Genomic DNA, 21,732 nt, shown 5'->3' on the forward strand with positions numbered 1-21,732 from the left:
ATGAAATCATTTGCACCCTCTACAAAGATAGATTAAATAATGTGACAAAATTATCAGGGTATTCTGGAGTTTTTTTAGCTTTACTTATAGCAGAACCTCATTTGATTGCTGGCTGTTGCAACAGTCACTTGCGGCAGAGCAGATGAAGAGCTGTGGTGCTTAGCTGCTTCAGCTAATGGAATGCAAGTATTTAATGTGCTCAGAACTCCCCTGGCCCATGGCATCATTTGAAACTATAAAATACAGTGACATTACATTTTAATAAAGGTGCAGTATAGGATGTCTGAATGTCAGCTGGAATGGTCAGTGCCTGTTGACACTTCCATTATGTCTGAATCAAATACACGCCACATTTTGTGAACCTTTTATGCAGAAATATTATGCAAAGGAGCAGAAATTTTTGCAGCTTACAATGCTGATCCAATGTTCAGTATAGTACACCCAACCCTACCTCACAACACACAGAGGGAAAACTTTCAATAATCTTGCTAGATGCTATTCTTTTGTATTGTACAAACTTTAAATGGAATAAAATTCTCCCTAGGGGACCTTGGTGCTGCTTGAAGGATCTCATTCAATCAGTAAGCCGTGTCGTTATGGAGCAGAAGATTTTTCATAGTGTAGAGGGACATCTTCCCTGGCACTGTTTCATGCAAGGATACATTTCCAACAAGTTGTTGAATGCTAATGAAGTGATTCAATGTTGTTGACCTTGGGGTTGTTGTTCTTCAATAGTAAGCATACACAACTTTGCATGCACAGCAACGCACACTGGAGATCCCTCCCCCCTCTTCTGAGACACAGTACATTCCAGAGACAGATGTCCTTAGTGGCAAACCAGTTGGGATGCAGTGTATGAGCAGCTGTGCATTACAATGTCTTGACTCCGTAATGTGACTGCCTTGCTCCTCTCCATTAAACTCACATAAGTCGATGACAATCTTCAACTTATTTCATAAGTGTCAAGGTAAGTGCTGCCAAGCATACCAAAGTCTTTCCACAGTAAGTTTTTGCTTGCTTGTAAAGAAAGTGCTTTGAAGTCAGAAAGAATAAACAACTGAACCCATAATGACGTGAGCATGATAGAATAGAATGGACTCTTTTATAAACATTGTACCTATCTTTTCAAAAAATAACAGAATAGTTCACATTTTGGCGGGATGTTTTACCAACAACAGATTTTTCAATGTTTCTTAAAATAAAAGTGGTATTTAGTTATTGACTAGTTATTCAAAGTTTTGTGCAAATACCCTTTTGTACAATCCCCTTTTGTCTTTTTAACTTATGGGTGATGTGCTGGCTGAAATTTGGCTTGGCAGACCTCCAGTACAACTGGAAGAAATGTCAATAAACCTGACCTTAGAAAATCCCTTGAAGACATGTCAGTTTGTGTATGATATCACAATGTGGGTGCAATGCACACGGAGGAGTGAAGTAAAGAAGGTCATTTTTTTCTCCCTTAGCTCCAGTGAAATACTTTGTTCATGCAGTATAATTATTTTCCACTGCTATGTTTGTGTCAAAACAGCCTGGTCATTGAATCTGCAGCTTGTTCCTCTGCTCAAGATCTTGACTACACCATTGTTTCTTTAACATTATTAGTTTCTTTACTCATTTTCCTTATCATGTTTCCTTATTGCTAATCAACAGGTTCTAATTTTGCATTTTTATTTTTTGGATGCACTTATCCTTCCTGAATTTCTTCCAATTTTCTAATCTCTTCCACCCCCTTCTGTAACCTTTGACTTCCAGCAGCAATTACTTCAAGCATTTTCCATCCATAAGTCATTCACATTCGCTTTGTAAGTTGAATGACATTAGCACAATTTTCCGACAGATCCTAACTTAACAAGAACATTCAAGTTGTGTGCAATCGAAGTTACTGGATGTCAAAGTATGTGAACAGGAGAACACTGAACTGATGCTTTTCCCAGCAACTCACAAATTCTGGTTTATATTATGGCCTGCTTAGCTGAACCAGTACTCTAACAAACAATGGTTCATTTCCAGCAGGACGTTGCTCTTTGCAGCCCTATATGTGACTTTCAGAGTGTTTTTTTAAAATAACCTAGTTTTGTCCCTCATTCCCTTTTAGATGTGAGAGAGTCTGCAAAGGCTTGTGAGGATGGAACCAGGAATGGATGGCTTGCATTATAAGGAAAAGTTGGATAGCTACCTGTAGGATAGGCTGGGGCATTTTCCCCTGGAGGCTGAAGGGTGACATTATTGAGGTTTATAAAACCATGAACAGCAATTCTTTCTTTTGTTCTGCAGGCGTGTTATTATTTCTGTTTTCTGCTTTGAGATTCCCATCTTCCTCTCAATTTATTCTTCTCTCCTCTTCAAACACCCATGCATTTTCTGTGTATTTTGTGTTCTCCCAAAGTAAGGGCATCAAACATTTAGAAATCCAGAGACTGACAGATATAGTACTATGTCCTGTTTTCTCGTCTAGTTTACCAGAGGTTTTGTTAATTTGCAGAACTTATCCTACTTAATTATCTTTAAAACTAATTCAATTGGAATGAGGAAGACACTTGTCAATACTTTCTTACGTGGAGTCGATATTTAAGGGGTGAGCTACCAGTCCAGTTTAACTCATAGGAAGAAACAAAATCTCTATCCCTTTCTCATTATCTATCTGTCCCAAAGGAGGTACAAATAGAATTTTTGCCTCACATGTATGATCCTTCAAGAAAATAAAACACAGATGCAAGCTTTAATAATCTGCAGGTTTTTATTTATAGTGGGTGAGCATGATATCATCATCCTATCAGCATGATAAGCTATCGCACGGGTCAGCAATTTTTTTCAGACGTGTTGCCTCTTCAGAAGTTTTTCTTCGTTTATGATAGCCCACGTTAAGTGAACACAAATATTATTTCAGACTACTTGTATTGCATAGGAATTTGAACAAGAAATTAACTTTTATTGGTTATAATGCGCTTAATTGCATAAAGGTGCTTATATTTTGCAGCAGTTCAGCTAAGATAAAAATGTTTTGCTGATGATTTTCATTTACACTCAGTGTCTGAGGCTTCTCACTTAAGTGTTCAACAATAATCAGCCAGCAATAATGGATTCCAGTTGGGCAAATACTATTCTTCCATTACTACAATGCCCTGGCGAAACCTTTTGCCATGCTTGTTATTGACAGCACCAAGACTTGCAGGGAAGAAATCTAAATGGGAATACAGAAAATTAATCTTTAATGGCATGTTTTACTTCATGGCTTTCTATGCTTGAGGCATGTTGTCAACTGGCTATACATAACTTGGTGCTCTGTAGGTGCCAAGAAAATTTTCAACAACATCCTTGAATGCCTTGTATGTGATTTTCTCCAGTTGCTCTAGGAGTTCTTTAAATTGCCTGTCATTGATGACCTGTTTGACCTGTAGACCAACAAAAATGCTTTCTTTAATCTTGCCATCGGTTATGCTGTCTTGGATTATGAATTGAAATAACAAATATAGGTGATTTTTTTAAAAAATGGTGCGTGATAGGGAAATTTCATGGTGATTTTCATGATCCGCAGCCCAAACTCCATAAGAAACACCCAAAAGTATTCAGAAAGCAAAAACTTTGTCGTCCAGAGTTATTGCGTTGTGTTGGCCTCCATTGGGCAGAGTTGACCATGGACATTGCGTCTTAGCTGTCTAGGAATGCAAGCCTGACCTGTACGATATGGAGAGCAAACGCTCCATCTTCACGCATCTGATGAACCCAAAGGAACAGCAGAGACCAATACAGTTTGGTGCCAGTAGCATCGCAGGAATTACCAGTCAGCATTGAACTCAATGTAGGACTGCCTTAGAGACATCAACTCCAGAATTTTCCTGCTGAATTTACTCCCGAAGCGATCCCCATGAGTGGGTATAGCCGCAAGGTAGCAGAGGTTTGAAATCAGCATTTTCCTTCTCCTAGATGAGCTGCCAAATGGCTGACGAGCCCTATCTGCTCGAAGCAACTAGTTTTAAGGTGCCAGTAAACTGCCTTTGCCCCTTCTCCTGTCAGAGGAAACAGTTCCGCTGGACTTAGTAGCTAATCTACACGTGAAGGCCAGGAGCTGGACTTGGCTGTAAGAGGCTATTTGTGGTGCACACCATTGGGAGCATTTAATAGGTCATGGGAGCTTGTCCCCATTGCCATCCCTGGCTACAACAATCTTAAGGAACCATAGTTATTAATACATGTTCAAAAATGTATATATTATTTCAGGCCTGCACAAGCAGGCAGCACCCATCTCCACCAAGCTTACAGGACCCTCTTGCCACTTGTTTTCAACTCATCACCTGCAGCCTATTTAAACCTGGCTTTCATCCTTTTTCACTCATCCTGTCAGAAAATGTAGAGGAGGCAATTTAGTGGTAAGTGATAAACTGCAAAACAACGAGCCATGAAGAGCCACAAAACACGAGAGAACAGTTACTTAACATGACAAGGTAACTAGTTAACTGAAGGCAAGGAGCAATTGGTTGAGGCTGGCTGGTTCAATGAGTGAACAAGGACTATGCTAAGAGCTGGGTTTAAATAGGCTGCAGGTTATGAATTAGAAGTGAGTTCCAGGTGACACCTGTTTGCTGGATGGAGACTGGGAGGTGCCTGTCTGTGCAGGCATGGCATGCTATTAATTAATATTTAAAGCAGGTGAGAAATTAAAACAGTAATATTTCTTTCATGCACACAAACATATACATAAACACACACATGTACACACACATACACAGAAACATGTACACACAGAGAAATAACTCATAACTGGGGTTTCAGAAATTCTTGATGTAATAAAGCTTACCTTTCATAATACATTCATTTTCAACTATATCAAGTCCTCACCAGATTACCTATCTTACATAATTCAAGGAAGCTGTTCCAATCAGAGCTAAAAAAAATTCTAAAATTTTACCTGATAGAAATGAGTTTGAATTTAAACTTCAGCAAATTAAAGATTTTTTAGAACTGGTCTCATTCTGAGCATAATGTGCCTGATGGCCCCTAAGGCAAAGTCACTTGGCTAATTGTTACATTCCCAATGTACAATATGGTCTGGAATGTACTTTGTAGGATGTGGAAGTTACTAGATTAATTCTGATTGTTTCTTTTCTTTAAATCAGAATAGCGTTACTTGGTCAGGAATTTGAAAGGATTGATGCCCATGTGTCTACTATGTCTGCCTTTCTAAGTGATGAAACAGATTTGGAGACTATACTGAAAAGGTTCAGCAGAAATGGTGCAGAAGATCATGTTGCCCCCATTGTCTCTGGTCTGGCGCACTGCTGGTGGATAGGCTGGATATTAAATCCAATGGAAACATTCCAAATGTTTCTTGATGTTGGTGAGCTTTTTTGAGCAGTTTTGCAGCTGCTACCCTCCAAGCAGGGTGACAGGGTGGAGATACATCTTTACCAAAGGAGGTCTAAGGCACTCCTTGCCACTGCCAGCCTGCAGGTCACCCTTGGACAAGGTGTAGCACCTGCTTAGCCCCAAATCGGGGTCACTTGAAGTCATGGGAGCAGGTGCTGGTTGGTCGTATGAGCAGCTGATGCATATCAGAAGTCCAGGCTATGTGACTGCTGACGCCAGGCAGAAAATCTTTGAAGAGTATTGATAATGGCTGGGGCTACATATCTTGTAAAGACATTGACCAGAAGAATGCAATGACAAATCACTCCTGTAGAAAAATTTTCAAAAACAATCATGATCATGGAAAGACAATGATAATTAATGTCATACGACACAGCACATAACAAACAAGCTATCTAACCAAATGCAGGGGATTTTGCCATATTCCTGAATTGTGTTATTGATGGTGATAAGAAGAGAGAAATTAGGACCTAAGCCACTTATCACTAATTATTAAGCCTCAAACATTCTCAATAGCAATGTGGCTACTTGGCCACTATCTTCTTATTGAATGTTGACAATGATTGTGAAAAACTTGGTGACAGTTAGGAAAATGAATGTGACGGAAAGACTTTGTTTTTGTTGGAGATGACATGACCATTATTCCTCATTAATCTGCCTAACCTAGGATTCTGGCCAGACCTTGCTTTGTGTTCGGATGGACTGCTTCATTATATAAGGGATTATTTATGAAGCTGCTTACCTGAAAGCAACAGTGACCAGGGGAAGGGTAGGCCATTGCTTTAACAGCTGAATATAGCTGGAGCCAGAAACATATGATGTACTGGGGCTGAGCAGACTGGCATCCAACAGCTGTAATCATTTGTGCTAATTTAACTCTAACCACCAGGGAATTTACCATGTGATTTTTATTGATTTCTATTTTAACAGCTCTCCTTCATGTCACACTACTTCTTTCGACAATTTAGTTTAGATCCAAGACTAAAGTTAAGATTTAGAGCTAAGTGAGCATACACCAAAATAAGCAACATTAATAATTCCTGTAGTCAATCATTGTGGTTTATGCTGACTCTTTTATCAAGCTTTAAATCTGTTTTATACCTCAACTACATAGCATTCATGATCACAATCACTGCACTATTGCTCCCATTACTATTACCCCACGAGCCCACTATTACAAAGGCAATGGTCCAGCATTAACGGGGGTAAATGGGAGTGCCGTAGTATAGGTAGATGGGACCAGTGAAGCAGAGTCATGAACTGTAAGATCAGAAAGACTTTGACTTTCTAGAGTTATCACTATTGGTTAAGAATGCAACAAATGAACTATGAGCAATGCCTATCTCATGATCTGCTTAAATATTTCATTGCTGTTTGTATGATGTTGCTATGCCCAAATTGACTGCAATATTTGCCTACACTACAACAATGGTACCACTTGGGGAAGTGATTCATTAACTAAAGCATTTTGGGATGTGCTGATGTTGTAAAAGGCATTACTTATGTACAAACGATTGCAAAATTAAACAATTGAATATTGATACGAATTTTCAGATTTCTTCCATTGTTACCGACTTGCATGCCATTAGTCTGACCCTAGTTATGTGAAAGTAGAAAAATGTATAATGTTTAACGTGGAATTGAGAAGTTTGTTGAAATACGTACAACGTTTGGTGATGTAAATGTTTCCTCAACAATAAAGTTAAGTTTAGTAAACTTAAAGTTAAGTTTGTAAACTTAAAGTTAAGTTTGTAAACTTGCAGTGTGGTGACCATGCCTTATCAGAGAAAGGCAGGTATGAACAAATTTTGAAGGCTTCTCTGCATTATGATAATTGTCCAAAATGGACAATCATTAACAAAATTAACAAAAACTCTCACCTTCCAATTGCTGCAGGATAGTGTTGACCTGAGAATTGACCTGTGATAGCATTGACATTCCTCGTCTCTGAGAGGTGTGGTTTTATTTTGAGTAAGTACTCACTGAGCAGATCGTTATTGATTTGTTACAAACTCGTGGGTGGCTATTTATTTTAGATTCCTTGAACAATAAATCAAAAGATTATCTCTTAAAACGCATAGAATTCTATGTGCATTTTCTTAAGGGTACGATCGTGAATTCTCTTTTGCAATTTTGGCAGTAAAAGAATAAAGATGATCACTTTACCTATTTCCCTTTTATAAGTAGCATTGATTATGTACGAGTCACCAAGGTGAAATTGTATGTGTCTTTGGGTTGTTGCAGACAAGCTTAACATGTTTCTCTGTGTTTCAACGACTGAACAAAGGGGTCTTGTGTCTATAGCCCACAGAAATACAGATTATGTTGGTTATCTTGAGTCATTTATTGTCCATTTGACCTTCAGAGAAGATAAATGTGAATTTGGAACAAAGTTTCTCTTGTGATTTGCTGTAGTATCAGAACTCCCAGTTCAGCTGTTAACAGGAGACACATGGAACATAACTTGCTTAATAATGATAACATGAAACATTTTTGAGTCAGTTCAAGTGGTGATTTCTTTAATCAAATGAGCAAGTTGCTTAATTATTTGTGACAATCTAATGGGTAGTTATGTACTTTAGCCTGGTGACTAACAAATTAGAAAGCTATGCCTCAAAACTTATGGAGTACTTGGCATTTTAATGTGAGCCATGTCACAATTATACTGTTTCGATTTGTATTTTGATAAATAAATCACTTATTTCATAATTCTGAGTCAGTAAATAAAGATAAATCGCTTCAAATTGTTATTACTAATGCAAATTAGCAGCTTGCAGTTAGTTAAAATATAGAACATGAGAGCATAGTACAGGCCTTTCAGCCCATAGTTTTATGCTGCCCTTTTAACCTACTGTAAGATCAATCATCTAACTCTTTCTTCCCACATAGTCCTCCATTTTTACATCATTCATGTGCCTATCAAAGAGTCTCCTAAGTGTCCTTAATGTATCTGCCTCTACTACTATCTCTAGCAGTGAAGAATTTGATTTAGATAGCCTATAGATTGAAAGAGTGAATGTTGAGCGTGCCAGTATCCCATGTGTTCTTGGACCAAGTGGCTTCAACCAGCTAAACTCCAGCCAAACCTTCAGCTGTTGTGAAGTTATTGTAAACTGGAAGGATGAACGGCACCTAATAAGATTGTATGCACTGATAACATCATTTATCCCATTCCAAGGACATCAGTGCAGGAGCTCCTCCAGGTAGTATCTCGGACCAACCATCTTCAGCAGTGTCATCAATGGCTTTCATTTTGTTGGAAGATCAGAAATGGGGATAGTCCCTGTTGACAGAAGAATGCCCAGTTTCATGCCATAGATCATGGCATTGGACCATAAGACATGGGAGCAGAATTAGACCATTCGGCCCATTGAATCTGCTTTGTTATTACCACTCAACCTCGTTCTCCTGCTTTTTCTCCATAACCTTTCATGCCCTGATTAGCCAAGAACCTGTCAGCCGCTGCCTCACATACACCCACTGATCTGCCCTCCACAGCAGCCTGTGGCAATGAACTTCAGATTCACAACCCTTTGGCTAAAGAAATTCCTCCTCGTCTGTTTTAGCTGGATGTCCTTCTATTCTGAGGGTGTGCACTGTCGTCCTAGACCCCCCCCCCACATGATAGGAAATATCTTCTCCAAATCCACTCTATCTCAGCCTTTCAACATTCGATAGGTTTCAATGACATCTTCCCTCATGCTTCTAAATCCAGTGAATACAGGCCCAGAGCCATCAGATGCTCCTCATATGATAAGCCTTTCATTCCCAGAATCAGTTTTCGTGAACCTCCTTTGAACCCTCTCCAATGTCATCTTAGATAAGGGGCCCAAAACTGCTTACAATACACCAAGTGAGGCCTCACCAGTACCTTTCAAAGCCTCAGCATTACATTCTCGTTGTTATATTCTAGTCCTCTCAAAGTAAATGCTAACATTGCATTCGCCTTCCTCACCACTGACTCAACCTGCAAGTTAAAATTTAGGGAATCCTGCATGAGGACTCCCAAGTCCCTTTGCAATTCCATTTAGAAAATAGTCTTTGCTTTTATTCCTTCTACCAAAGAGCATGACCATACACTTCCTGACGCTGTATTCCAACTGCCAACTTCTCACCCGTTCCTCTAAGTCCTTCTGCAAACTCCTTGCTTCATCAACACTACATGCTCCACCACCAATCTTTGGATCATCCGCAAACTTGGCCACAAAACCATCAATTCCATACATACAACATAAAAAGAATATGTCCCAACGCAGACACTAGTGGAACACCGCTAGTCACTGGCAGTCAATCAGAAAAGGCTTTCTTTATTTCCGCTCTTTGCCTCCTGCCAATCAGCCAAAGCTCTAACCACACTGGTATCTTTCCTGTAATGCCATAGGCTTTTATCTTGTGCGGCATCTTGTCAAGGGCCACTGAAAATGCAAGTACAAAACATCCAGCGATTCTCTTTGTCTATCCTGCTTATGGTTTCCTCAATTAATTCCAACAGATTTGTCAGGCAAGATTTTCTGTTAAAGAAACTATGCTGACTTTGGTCTATTTTATTACGTCTGTCCAAGTACCCTGAAACCTCATCCTTTGCAATTGACTCCAACATCTTTAGGGCAGGCTAAATGGCCTATAATTTCCTTTCTTCTGCTTCCTTTTCTTCTTAAAGAATGCAGTGATACTTGCAATTTTCCAGTACCCTGGAACCATGCCAGAAAATATTGATTCTTGAAAGATCATAACTAATGCTTCCAAAATCTCTTCAGCTACCTCTTTCACAACCCTGGGGTGTATACCATTTAGTCCAGGTGACTTGTCTATCTTCAGACGTTTTAACATCCCTAGCACATACTCCCTATTAGTAGCAACTGCACTCACTTCTGCCTCCTGACACTCTGGAACATCCAGCATATACTAGCGTCTTCCACAGTGAAGACTGATGCAAAATATTTATTCAGTTCATCCACCATTTCCTTGTACTCCATTACTATCACTCCAGTGTAATTTTTTAGCAGTCTGATATCTACTCTTGCCTCTCTTTTATTTTTTACGTATCTGAAAAAACTGTTGGTATCCACTTTGGCTAGCTTACCTTCATATTTAATCTTCCCTCCCTATGGCTTTTTTACATGTCTTCTGCTGTTTTTTATATCTTGCCAATCCTCCAACTTCCCACTGTTTTTTGCTCTATTATAAGTCCTCTCTTTTGCTTTTATGTTGGCTTTGACTTTTCATGTCAGCCCTGTTGTGTCATCCTGCCTTTAGAATACTACTACTTCTTTGAGATGCACCTTTCAAAATGCTCCCAGAAACTCCAGCCATTGCTGCTCCACTGTCATCCCTGCTTGCGTCCCCTTCCAATTAACTTTGGCCAGATCCTGTCACATGCCCCTGTAATTCCCTTTACTCCACTGTAATACTGATACATTTGACTTTGGCTTCTCCCTGTTAAATTTCAGGGTGAATTCTATCACATATGATCACTGCCTCCTAAGAATTCCTTTACCTTAAGCTCCCTAATTAAATCTGGCTCATTACACATCAATCATTCCAGAATAGCTGATCCCCTGGTGGGCTCAACTACAAGTTGCTCTCAAAAAGCATTTGCATTCTACAAATTCTCTCTTGGGATCCAAAATCAGCACCAACCTGATCTTCCCAATCTACCTGCATATTGAAATACCCCATGACTATCGAAACATTGCCCTTTTGACAAGCATTTTCTATTTCCCATTGTAATTTGTAGCTGATGTCCTGCATACTGTTTGGAGGCCTGTACATAACTCCCTTCAGGGTCCTTTTAGCCTTGCAATTCCTGAACTCTAACCACAACAATTTTGCATCTTCTGGTTCTATGTCACCTCTTTCTATCAACTTGATCTGTTTTTTTAAACAACAGAGCGACACCATTCAACTCTGCCTACCTGCCTGCCAATTGAGATGTTAAACACCCAATTATAATTTTCTTTCAGTTTCAACTCAATGATTTGGAAACCTAAACAATATTCAAACATTCATACAAGTAGCATGGAGCCACTAAGACAAAAAGTGCCATTGTTGTAACCTCACCATCAGCATCCTGGAAGGAAATTGGGAGGGGCTATAGGGGCAAATGCATGGGTTAGGGTCTTCCTTAGCTGCCCCCTCCCCCCTAATGGCCAAACACAGTGGTCATGATCTTCACCACACACTCTCAGAGGAATACAGGAAATTTATCTCCATTTTACGTTTGCTTTGCTGTGACATGCCAGCTGTGTTGCTCACAAGTCGATCTCCAGTGAAGACTGGTCTCAAGCAAGGCTGCTTTGTCATCCAGAATCAGAGTCAGAATCAGGTTTATTGTCACTGACATCCTGTCAGTTGTGAAATGTGGTGGTTTGCGGCAGCAGTAAGATGCAGGCATAACAATTGCTCCAGGTTGCAAACATAAATAAATAAACATTGCAAAAGAAGAGTAATGAAGTTATGTTCATGAGCTCATGGCCCATTCAGAAGTGGAAATAACCATTCCTGAACTGTCCAATTTGCTGTACCTCCTCCTTCACGGCAGTAATTGAGAAAAGATACTTACAGTATATCAATCATTCTCACTACTGTTCTACACCTCGTCACCAATAAACTTCCCACTGAATGTGGCAGGACTGCACAACTTTAATCTGATCTGTTGGTGCTGGGATTTTTCAGCCCTGCTTATTGCATGCTATTTTTTTGTTGTTTAGCACTCAAATTGTTGTATACTGCAGCTTCACTGGATTGGCCGCTCAAGTCTAGGCACTTAAGTACAGTGCCTGCCATGCCCTTCGTTACTCTTCATTAAACCAGGTCTGATCTACTGTTGTGATTGTATGGAACCTTGCTTGATTACATGATTTCCTTAATAAACCATTTAGGATATCCCAAAATACTTCAGAGCTAAAAGTATTTTCAGAAGCAAGTTTTCATATCACAGCATGCCCTAAGTAACCCCAGACAATCTGCTTAATAATGTTGACAGACAGATATAAATTTCCCAGGACAATGATGATAAGACCCCATCTTCTTTGAAGTAATATATGACATGGATGTTTTGCATCCACCTGAGCAAAGAGTTTATCATCTCAAAAAAAGACATTTTGACCATGACATACAGGAAAACTAGCTGGGAGTTTTGTTCTCAAGTTCGCCAAGCTTCAAGCTCACAGACAAGAAGGCAACTGATCTGGAATGTCTGTCAGGATCCTTTGTGTTACTTCTTGCAAATACAGAGATAGATATATAAATAAATCACATTTTCTCTCGTACAAGAATGTTTCAAAATCATATAACGGTCATTTTATAAATAATGCACAGTTGATACCTTAAATTTATGAGGAGAGTGACAGGATAAATGACAGAAGCATAACTTTCCAATTAAGAGGTTAGAGCTAACATTTACCATTCTAGAATAAGAAAGGAATTGCTAAAGATTTTGAATGAGATATAGCTAATTTTAGCACTGTCAAACGTAAATGGGAGTTAAATCTACTCAATGTACTTAAAGGTCAAAGTCTTTAAAAGGAAGCTTAGCAGCTGAGTACTCAATATTTGGGCCCTTTCAGTTTGAAATGTATTTTAATAATTTAGATTCAAATGTCTTCTTTGGCAGTCGTTCTTCAACTCCAGTTCTGTGGGTCATGAGATGGTGCTGAGGCCAACGTGGGACTTGCAGACAGAGGGATAGGAAAGTGCTTGACAAGGCAGGTTGGTGGATTATTTAAGATCTGGTGTGTTCCCACTGCCTCTGACCCTGGTCTTCCGTGTGCTCCTATACGTGGTCTTGCGGCTTTCACTGTTCTCCTGAATATGCCTCCATTTTGAGCGGTGATGGGTCAGAGATTCCCTTGAGTCAGTCTGAGTGCCATGGTGTACCTATTATGGCCAACTGGGCGTAATTGTGGCTTCAAAGTCAGCATTGGAGAAGAGATTGACATTCATTAACCTACTCTGAGTGCACTGGATGAATTTGCAGAGACACGATTTGCGGTATTAACATGAATACCATCTGCTCCCCCAGGTCTTGTTTCTCCTTTGGCCAATGGCTTCTTATCATTTGTATTGAGTCATGATAATGAAAGCAATCAACGACTGAAGAAGTGCATGCGATTTACTATGAGGAAGATAACTTTAAAGTACAGAATAGAGAACCTGATCAGTTAATTTAGAAGTGATCATTGAAGTTTAATCCAGAGCAGTAAGAAGCAATATATGAGAGAAGATGCAACAGATAATGAAATATATAATAATAAACAGAAGTATATTGAGTGTGTGGGAGAACAAAGAGACCTTGGCGTGCATGTCTATATATTGTTATAGGTTGCAAGGAAGGGAAATAAGGTGGTTAAAAAGGCATATGCAATTCTTGACTTTCTTTACCAAGACTCACTATATAAGAGTAGGGAGCTTATGCCAGAACTGAATGCAGGCCATCCCTCAGTAATGAACAGGTTCAATTTTTACAGTACAATCGGCCCTTCTTATCCGCGGATTCCATATGCGCAGATTCAACCAACCGCGGATCGGGAAAACCCAGGAGCTCTCTCTCCAGCGGTTGTTGCTTGAGCATGTACAGACTATTTTTTGTAAAATTCCCTAAACAATACAGTATAACAACTATTTACATAACATTTACATTGTATTAGGTATTATAAGTAATCTAGAAATGACTTAAAAGTACAGGCAGTCCCCGGGTTATGAACAAGTTCCATTCCTGAGTCCGTCTTTAAGTCAGATTTGAAGTCGGAACGGGTACATCCGGTATTATTTAGCGTCAGTTAGTCAAATGTTTTTCTTAGTATATAGTACATATTTTACCTTTCTATGCATATAAAATACTTAAACATACGTATTTCAATCATTTAACCACTGCGTTGCTTAGTAATAATTGTAGCTTTTATCGGGGCAGGGCCTTTCACATTCTCCATTAAAATTGTTCCGATTGTAGCCTAACACTTTTCCAATGACCAATGGCATTTCACCTCTTTCCGATCGCTTTATTACTTCCACCTTATTTTCAATCGTGATTATTTTTGTGGTCAGAAACACTGTGGATTCAGAGCAGCGCCACCAGGTCCTAATGTCCACTGCACAGAGATATGTTAAATAAAGTCCGGGATTCCGCTGGGTCCTAAAGACCACCACACTGATACATGTTAAATAAGGGACTTGACTATCCGCGAATTTTGGTATCCGTGGGGGTCCCAGAACCAATCCCCTGCGGATAAGGAGGGCCAACTGTAATTGATTTTGTCCATAAATCAGAATATACACAAAAATCACTCGATATGGTAGCCATACTTCTGAATTTATTAATTTTATCAGAGCATGTTTGTATTTGAGGATGCCTATAAGCCAGGCATTCATAACCTAGGGACGGCCTGTGAGATCAGTTTATGAGCAGTTGTGGTTCAAAGATCAAAGTTAAAATTAACGATATTATCAATGTACATATATGTCACCATATACAACCCTGAGATTCATTTTCTTGCAGGCATACTCAGTAAATCCAAGAACCATAATAGAAATAATGAAAGACCATACCCACCAGGACGGACAAGTGATCAATGATTTGGTCAATGACAGCAAACTTAAATATGGTTGTAGACAATGGGAGACAATATTATTCCCATGTTAGACAATGGGAGTAATCAAACTGGAGAGAATTCAGAGGAGATTTTTGAGGATGTTGCCAGGATGAGAACATTCCAAAGAAAAGCTGTGTTATTTTCCTCTGAGCAGAGGAGTCTGTGGGGCAATTTAGCGAAGGAATATAACATTTTGAAGATTCAATCTACTTCCCAAAACATATGGGTCAAAAGATAGGGGTCATAATTTAAGCTAGTTAGCAGAAGGAAAATAAGGGCGAAGAAGAAAAAATTACAGATTGAAAGGGAGTTGGAGACATAAACCTTCATTCTAGTTAACTGCTTGGACATGTACTTGAAGAGTTAGGAACTGAGAGCTACAGTCACAGAGCTGAGACGTGGAGCTGAACTTGGAAGCTTCAATTTGAACAGCACAGCCATGGATCATAAACTTGCCATGACTCTGCAAAGGGAAGTTGCTTTACTTCATTGGTTATGAAGTTTTGAAGTTGTCTGAAGCTAGTGGCCTAAGGGTGGCAATGAATAAATATATTCAGGACAGATATTGATGGAGCACTAGATAATGAGGGCCAGCAGAAAACAATGGACTTGTGCCTGAAAGCCAGCCATGATCTTATTGAATGGTGGAATGCTACAGAGGGGCTGAATGGCTTACACCTGTATCTTTCAAGTTCAAGTTCGAGTTTATTGTCACCTGATTGTACATATGCAACCAAATGAAATAACTTTCTTCCAGCCCACCGTGCACTCACAATGCATTTATCATACACAGCACAAAAAACAAAATATCACCACAAATAAGATAATAAAGCATAGTACAAAATATATGTGAAGTACACAGCACAGATGCACAGAAAACAGTACAGCCAACAGTGAACAGCTTGCTGCCCTAGTGATGAGACCTCAGTGGTGGCAGGATATCCGTTAGTCTCGCGTAAGTTAGTCTTCTCTTCCATAAGTTACAAGTATTATTTAATATTTAACTATCCTGACACTAAGTATCATTTGCTGTCTCAATAGCGTCACGGTATTGCTCATGGGCCTTCAGTGATTCATGGACTGGGTCCTTCTCTCAGTGTCTTTTTTTCCGTCAGCTGTCTGGCTTTAGGTGTGGCAACATACTGTTAATTTTGAGACTGGCTACCACCTGGGTAAAAACACACCTGAAGCTTAAAAAAAACCTCAGTAAATATACTGTGTACCAATTGTAGAATGCAGTAGGGAAACATTAAGAAAGATCTAACTTGAGTCTCCTGGTTTGCCAGCTGCAGTCATATAACAAACTTGCGCAAGTTTGTGTGGGAGAGACTTAGTGCTTGGAATGTATGACATACCACATGGTGCTGAACCTATTGGTTAGATTTCTTTCCACCTTATAGGTACATTTGTGAAATGCAAACTGATAACATAATAAAGAGCCTGGTGGAGCTGTGCTGTTCGACAAAAGGGTAGAGTCAGTGGAAAAGGGATGGAAGGAGGTCCTTCAATATTTCTGGCTGATTCCACCATTGGTGTTTGCTTAATCCCGCAGTTTTGGTTGGATGATTTAGTGCTGATAAGGTTTTGTATTTTGCTCCTCCCTCACACTCAAGTTGAAACAGGTTAGTATATTCAGGAGTGTACATACTGGAGACCGTGAATTAGAACAACTCAACTGTCTATTTGCCAAGGATTACTGTGGAGCTGCTCTAAAAATAGTTTATATTTCTCCTGCCTGAATACTTCATTTGAAGCTTTTTTAACTTGAGGACACAATTGAATAAACAGGTAAGGATATTTATTCTTCACATTTCTATGCACTTTGGTTTCTGGAGAATGTTTGATTTCACAGATCGGGCACACCTTCAGGGAGTAGTTGTATTATGTCTCTGCCAGTTCACTCCAGTACTTCAAAGTGAAGCTGATAAAATAACATTAGGTATTTTAATGGACAAACAGTTTAGAAGATCAATAGCTTGTGGCAGTTCTAGTCTTTAATTTCCATGTTAAAACAACAGCAAAATGTTTCTGAATTTATAATAAATCTGATTTGTAGCAATGATGCTTGCACTGACAAGATTTAAAAGTAAGTGTGGGGATCTTGTGTTAATTGGGGAAAATCTTAATGGTTTGCTTTTGTGCTTTGAAAATGGGACAAACTGAAGTAGAGTCATTGTTTAAGGAGTGATACTCAATGCCAGGACAACGACTGGATTTAAGAATGGCCTGCTTTCAGTATTTTTGAGCTAATCGGTTGAATTTCAATTGAGCAGTTTCCCTGCATGGGAATTTGACAATCATGCCATTGGATTTGCGCTGGAGATGTTCATGTTTTAAACAGAAGCACACTTGATTCATAAAATCCTGGTACTAATTAACCTGACTGCATTTACTGTAAGTATCCTTAATCACAAAAAGTATCGACCCTCCTGGCTGCGTTACTCAATGGCTTTCACGGTCCACAAACTATAAATTGCCACAAGCCATCATCCTCAGAGAAAAGCCAAAGAACATAATTTTTTAATTTAATTAATACCTGACTTATTAGACCATAAGGCATAGGAGCAGAATTAGACCATTTGGCCCATCAAATCTGCTCTACCATTCCATCATGGCTGATTTATTGTCCCTCTGAACACCATTTTCTTACCTCTCCCTGGAACCTTTGACACTCTTATTAATCAAGAAACTATCAACTGCAATTTAAAGATACCCAGTGACTTGACCTCCACAACAGTCTGTGTCAGTGAATTCCACAAATTCACCACCCTCTGGAGCAATTTCTCCTCAGCTCTGTTCTGAGGGAATGTCTTTTTATTCTGAGTGATGCCACCTGGTCCTAGACTCCCCAGCTACAGGGAACACATCTTCTCCACATCCACTCTATCTAGGTCTTTAAATATTCAGTAGGTTTCAATGAAACCAACCCCTCCTCATTCTTCTAAACTCCACTGAGTACAGGCCCAGAATTATCAGACGCTCTTCATATGTAAACCCTTTCATTCTCGTGAACCTCCTCTGGACCTTCTCCAATGCCAGCATGTCTTTTCTTAGATTCGGCGCCCAAAACTACTCAGAATACTCCAAGTGTGATCTGACCATCTCAATGAACTAGAGATTGTAATAAATTTTTAAGAAGAAATTATGTTACTTTTTTCTCCAGTTGTCTTTCGATACAGAAACAGCACAGCATAGCACAGGACTGCAACTTGAAATATCAAATGGAAATATTTGGGTTCTTCATTATTTCTGCCGATATTTTGTGCCTCTTATAGTGGCAAAAATTACACAATTCTAATAACGAGTCCTGATGAAGGGTCTTGGCCTAAAACGTTGACTGTTCATTCCATCCATAAATGCTGCCTGACCTGCTGAACTCCTCCAGCACTTTGTGTGTATTGCTCTAGATTTCCAGCATCTGCAGTACCTCTTGTGTCTAATAATGTGTTTTAATGGACTGATTCTAAAAAAAAACTGGACTAAATTACTCAATCAAGCCAAGTATCTGTGTGATATTTCCTATTGAATTATGTCCTGTCACTGACTAAACAATGATTCAAAGTGATTGAGTAAATACTGTTAGAATTGTACTTAGGAACACTGGAATGTTCATGGGGTAATCACAGATGAATAGTTTAAGCTGCTACCACTGAAATGTTTGAAAGGTAATGTTCTATCATTGTATTCTGTTGTTTTTTAAAAAGTGAGGGTAGAACAGTTTAGCAGCTGTGAAGTGCCAGACAGGACTGGTGAGGTTTGGGTTGGTGTCTCACACTTTCAGCGATAATGAATGTTGCTAAATCTGTTGATTAGTATTTTTTGCAAAGACCATAAACAAACTAAACACACGCCACCTAGCAAACATTTGCACTTTTTATGGCTAACTATTGATAAATTCTTACCATGAAAGTATGTGTGTTGGCTATGTGTCTGCCACCTAATGTTTACTGTTTCCCACAAGTTCAGATAGGCAGTTTCTCGTATGGGCTCAGTCTGCAAAAGGAGCAGACTTCTCTGTGAGCTTTTGTCTTGCTGAGAGCAAAGTGCTCCTGCAGCAAGGCAGTGTCACCACAACCCGTTTACTTCCTGTCACCAAGACTCTCGCCGTGACCAACCCTTTCGCTGTTTCTAAGGCAGCACATAAAAGGTGATAACTCACCAGGAATAACATTTGTGTCAGCCATATGTCAGAAGCCTCATTAAAATTTATAAGTGTTTAAACTTCAACATGGGTGTGTGCTTTCCTTTGGCGGGCAATGGTGTGCTTAGTGTGGGCTGTGCAGGGAGATTAAGTGAAGTGGGAGGATAGTTAGCAGTGAAATCACAAATTAGCTCCCTATATGCTTAAGGTGGTTTTGTAATTTTGTGAGCCCTGCGGTGATAAGTGAGTTCTGATGTGACATCTGAGGAACATTGATCTTTGTGGATTGGTATCTTCTCCTACTGGAGAGGGAGGGGCCGGGTAGGGGAGGAGGCGACTCAATTATTGTAGTATTATACCACTCCAGAGGGCCACAGGAGTGGTAGCAGTACTACCTATGCATTGGAATGCAGTAGAACAGAAAGGAAAGCATTGACTATGACCGTAAAGTGTGAAAAGGCATTGAATGGTTTATTCTTGTAAATAGTATTTTATTATGAAAATGTTTATTTTGTCAAAAATCAATTATAAAGTTTAAATGTGATAAGTTCACAAAAACCTGCATTTATCTGCTAATCTAATTTTAATAAAATGACTCAAAATGTTGTGACAGAGTTAAAGAAAATGATATGAAGATACTGTACTGTGCAAAAGTCTCAGGTGCCCTAGCTATATATGTGTCTAAGACTTTTGCACAGTACTATATTACCTATAATTGTCAACGTGAAGCGGACAGCGAGATTGTAAATCTGGCTGGAGCAAAAGATGTTGGGAGTGGTGAGGGTGGAGGGCAGAGGGAAGGGTGTGGGACAGGTTGCAGAGGCAGAGGGGTGACATGGGTGCAGACACATCCACCCCTGAGACACCAGGCAAGGTTATTTGATTCCAAACATTGGGTTTATGAATTATCACAGGATGTCTCTCTGGTGATTCCCACTTCGTCTCCTCTCCTTCCCCTTTTCCCAACCATGATTCACCTCTCCTGGCCCCCTTCCACATTGTGAAATTTTTGTTGTGGACCCCCTTCAGTCCGCAATAAAGACCCATATCAGAATCAGCTTAATCATCACTCACATATGTCATAGGATTTCTTTTTTTGTGGCAGCAGCACAGTGCAATACGTAAAATCACTACAGTACTGTGCAAAATTCTTAGGCACCTTAGTTATATATACAGTTTTTATAAAAAGTATTCACCCACCCCCATGGAAGTTTACACGTTTTATTATTTTACAGCATTGAACCACAATGGATTTAGTTTGGCTTTTTTGGCACTGATCAACAGAGAAAGACTCTTTTGTGTCAAAGTGAAAGAGATCTCTGCAAAGTGTTCTAAATTAATTACAAATATAAGACAATAATTGATTGCACAAATATTTAGTAGATGTACTTCTGGCTAGAGTTTGCCAGAAAGCATGTGGGAGACTACGTGGATAGATCTCTATCAGTTTTGCACATCTGGGCACTGCAATTTTTCCCCACTCTTCTTTACAAAACTGCTTAAATTCTGTCAGATTACATGGGGATTATGAGCAAACAGCTTGTTTCAAGTCTAGATACAAATTTTCAATTGGATTGAGGTCTGGATTCTGACTTGGCCATTCCAGGAGATTAACCTTGTTTTTAAACCATTTCAGTGTAGCTTTGGCTTTATGCTTGGGGTCATTGTCTTGCTGGAAAATACATCTTCTTCCAAGTCACAGTTGTCTTACAGACTGCATCAGGTTTTTTTCCAGGATTTCTTTGTATTTTGCTGCACTTATTTTACCCTACATCTTCACAAGCCTTCCAGGATCTGCTGCAGTGAAGCATCCCCACAGCATAATGCAGCCACCACCGTGCTTCATGGTAGGGATGGTGTGTTTTTGATTATGTACAGTGTTGTTCGGCTTACACCAAACAGTGTTTAGTCTGATGGCCAAAAAACCCAGTTTTGGTTTCATCAGACCATAGAAATCTTGTTCAGCTGACCTCCGATTCTCCCATATGCCTTCTGGTAAACTCTAGCTGAGATTATATGTGAGTTTATTTTAACAGTGGCTCTCTCTTTGCCACTCTCCCATAAAGCTGTGACTGGTGAAGCACCCGGGCAACAGTTGTTGTATGCACAGTCTCTCCCATCTCAGCCACTGAAGCTTGTAACTCCTCCAGAGCTGTCACAGGTCTCTTGGTGGCCTCCCTCACTAGTCCCCTTCTTGTACAGTCACTCAGTTTTTGAGGATGGCCTGCTCTAGGCAGAGTTACAGTTGAGCCATATTCTTTTCATTTCTTGATGATTGACTTAACTATACTCCAAGGGATATTCAGTGACTTGGAAGTGTTCTTGTATCCATCTTCAGACTTGTGCTATTCAATAACCTTTTTGTGGAATTGCTTGGAGTGTTCTTTTGTCTTCATGGTGTAGTTTTTGCCAGAATACTGACTCACCAGCCATTGAACTTTCCAGATACAGGTATACATTTACTACAGTCAATTAAAATACCTTGACTGCACACAGGTGATCTCCATTTAATTAATTATGTGACTTCTAAAACCAATTGACTGCACCAGTGATGATTTGGTGCGTCATATTAAAGGGGGTGATAGTTAAGTGTTTTACTTTGTGTTTTATATTTGCAATTAATTTAGCTCACTTTGT

At 39.5% G+C, this 21,732-nt stretch overlaps 1 protein-coding gene across 4 annotated transcripts in view; it reads left to right on the plus strand.

The window, feature by feature from the left end:
• Nucleotides 1-841: 841 nt before the first annotated feature.
• Nucleotides 842-21,732, plus strand: part of inavab (innate immunity activator b) — an 85,457-nt gene continuing 64,566 nt past the window's right edge. Inside the window, exons 1-2 of one of the 4 annotated variants that reach the window (XM_059950433.1) lie at nucleotides 863-967; nucleotides 12,980-13,074. The gene's annotated coding sequence lies outside the window, so the exon portion shown is untranslated. Of the gene's footprint in view, nucleotides 968-12,979; nucleotides 13,075-16,391; nucleotides 16,743-21,732 lie in introns of those variants that run through there. The other 3 variants (XM_059950434.1, XM_059950432.1, XM_059950436.1) reach the window with 3 other exon arrangements.

The sequence above is a fragment of the Hypanus sabinus genome, chromosome 25, assembly GCF_030144855.1.
Source record: "Hypanus sabinus isolate sHypSab1 chromosome 25, sHypSab1.hap1, whole genome shotgun sequence".
Classification (NCBI taxonomy): domain Eukaryota; kingdom Metazoa; phylum Chordata; class Chondrichthyes; order Myliobatiformes; family Dasyatidae; genus Hypanus; species Hypanus sabinus.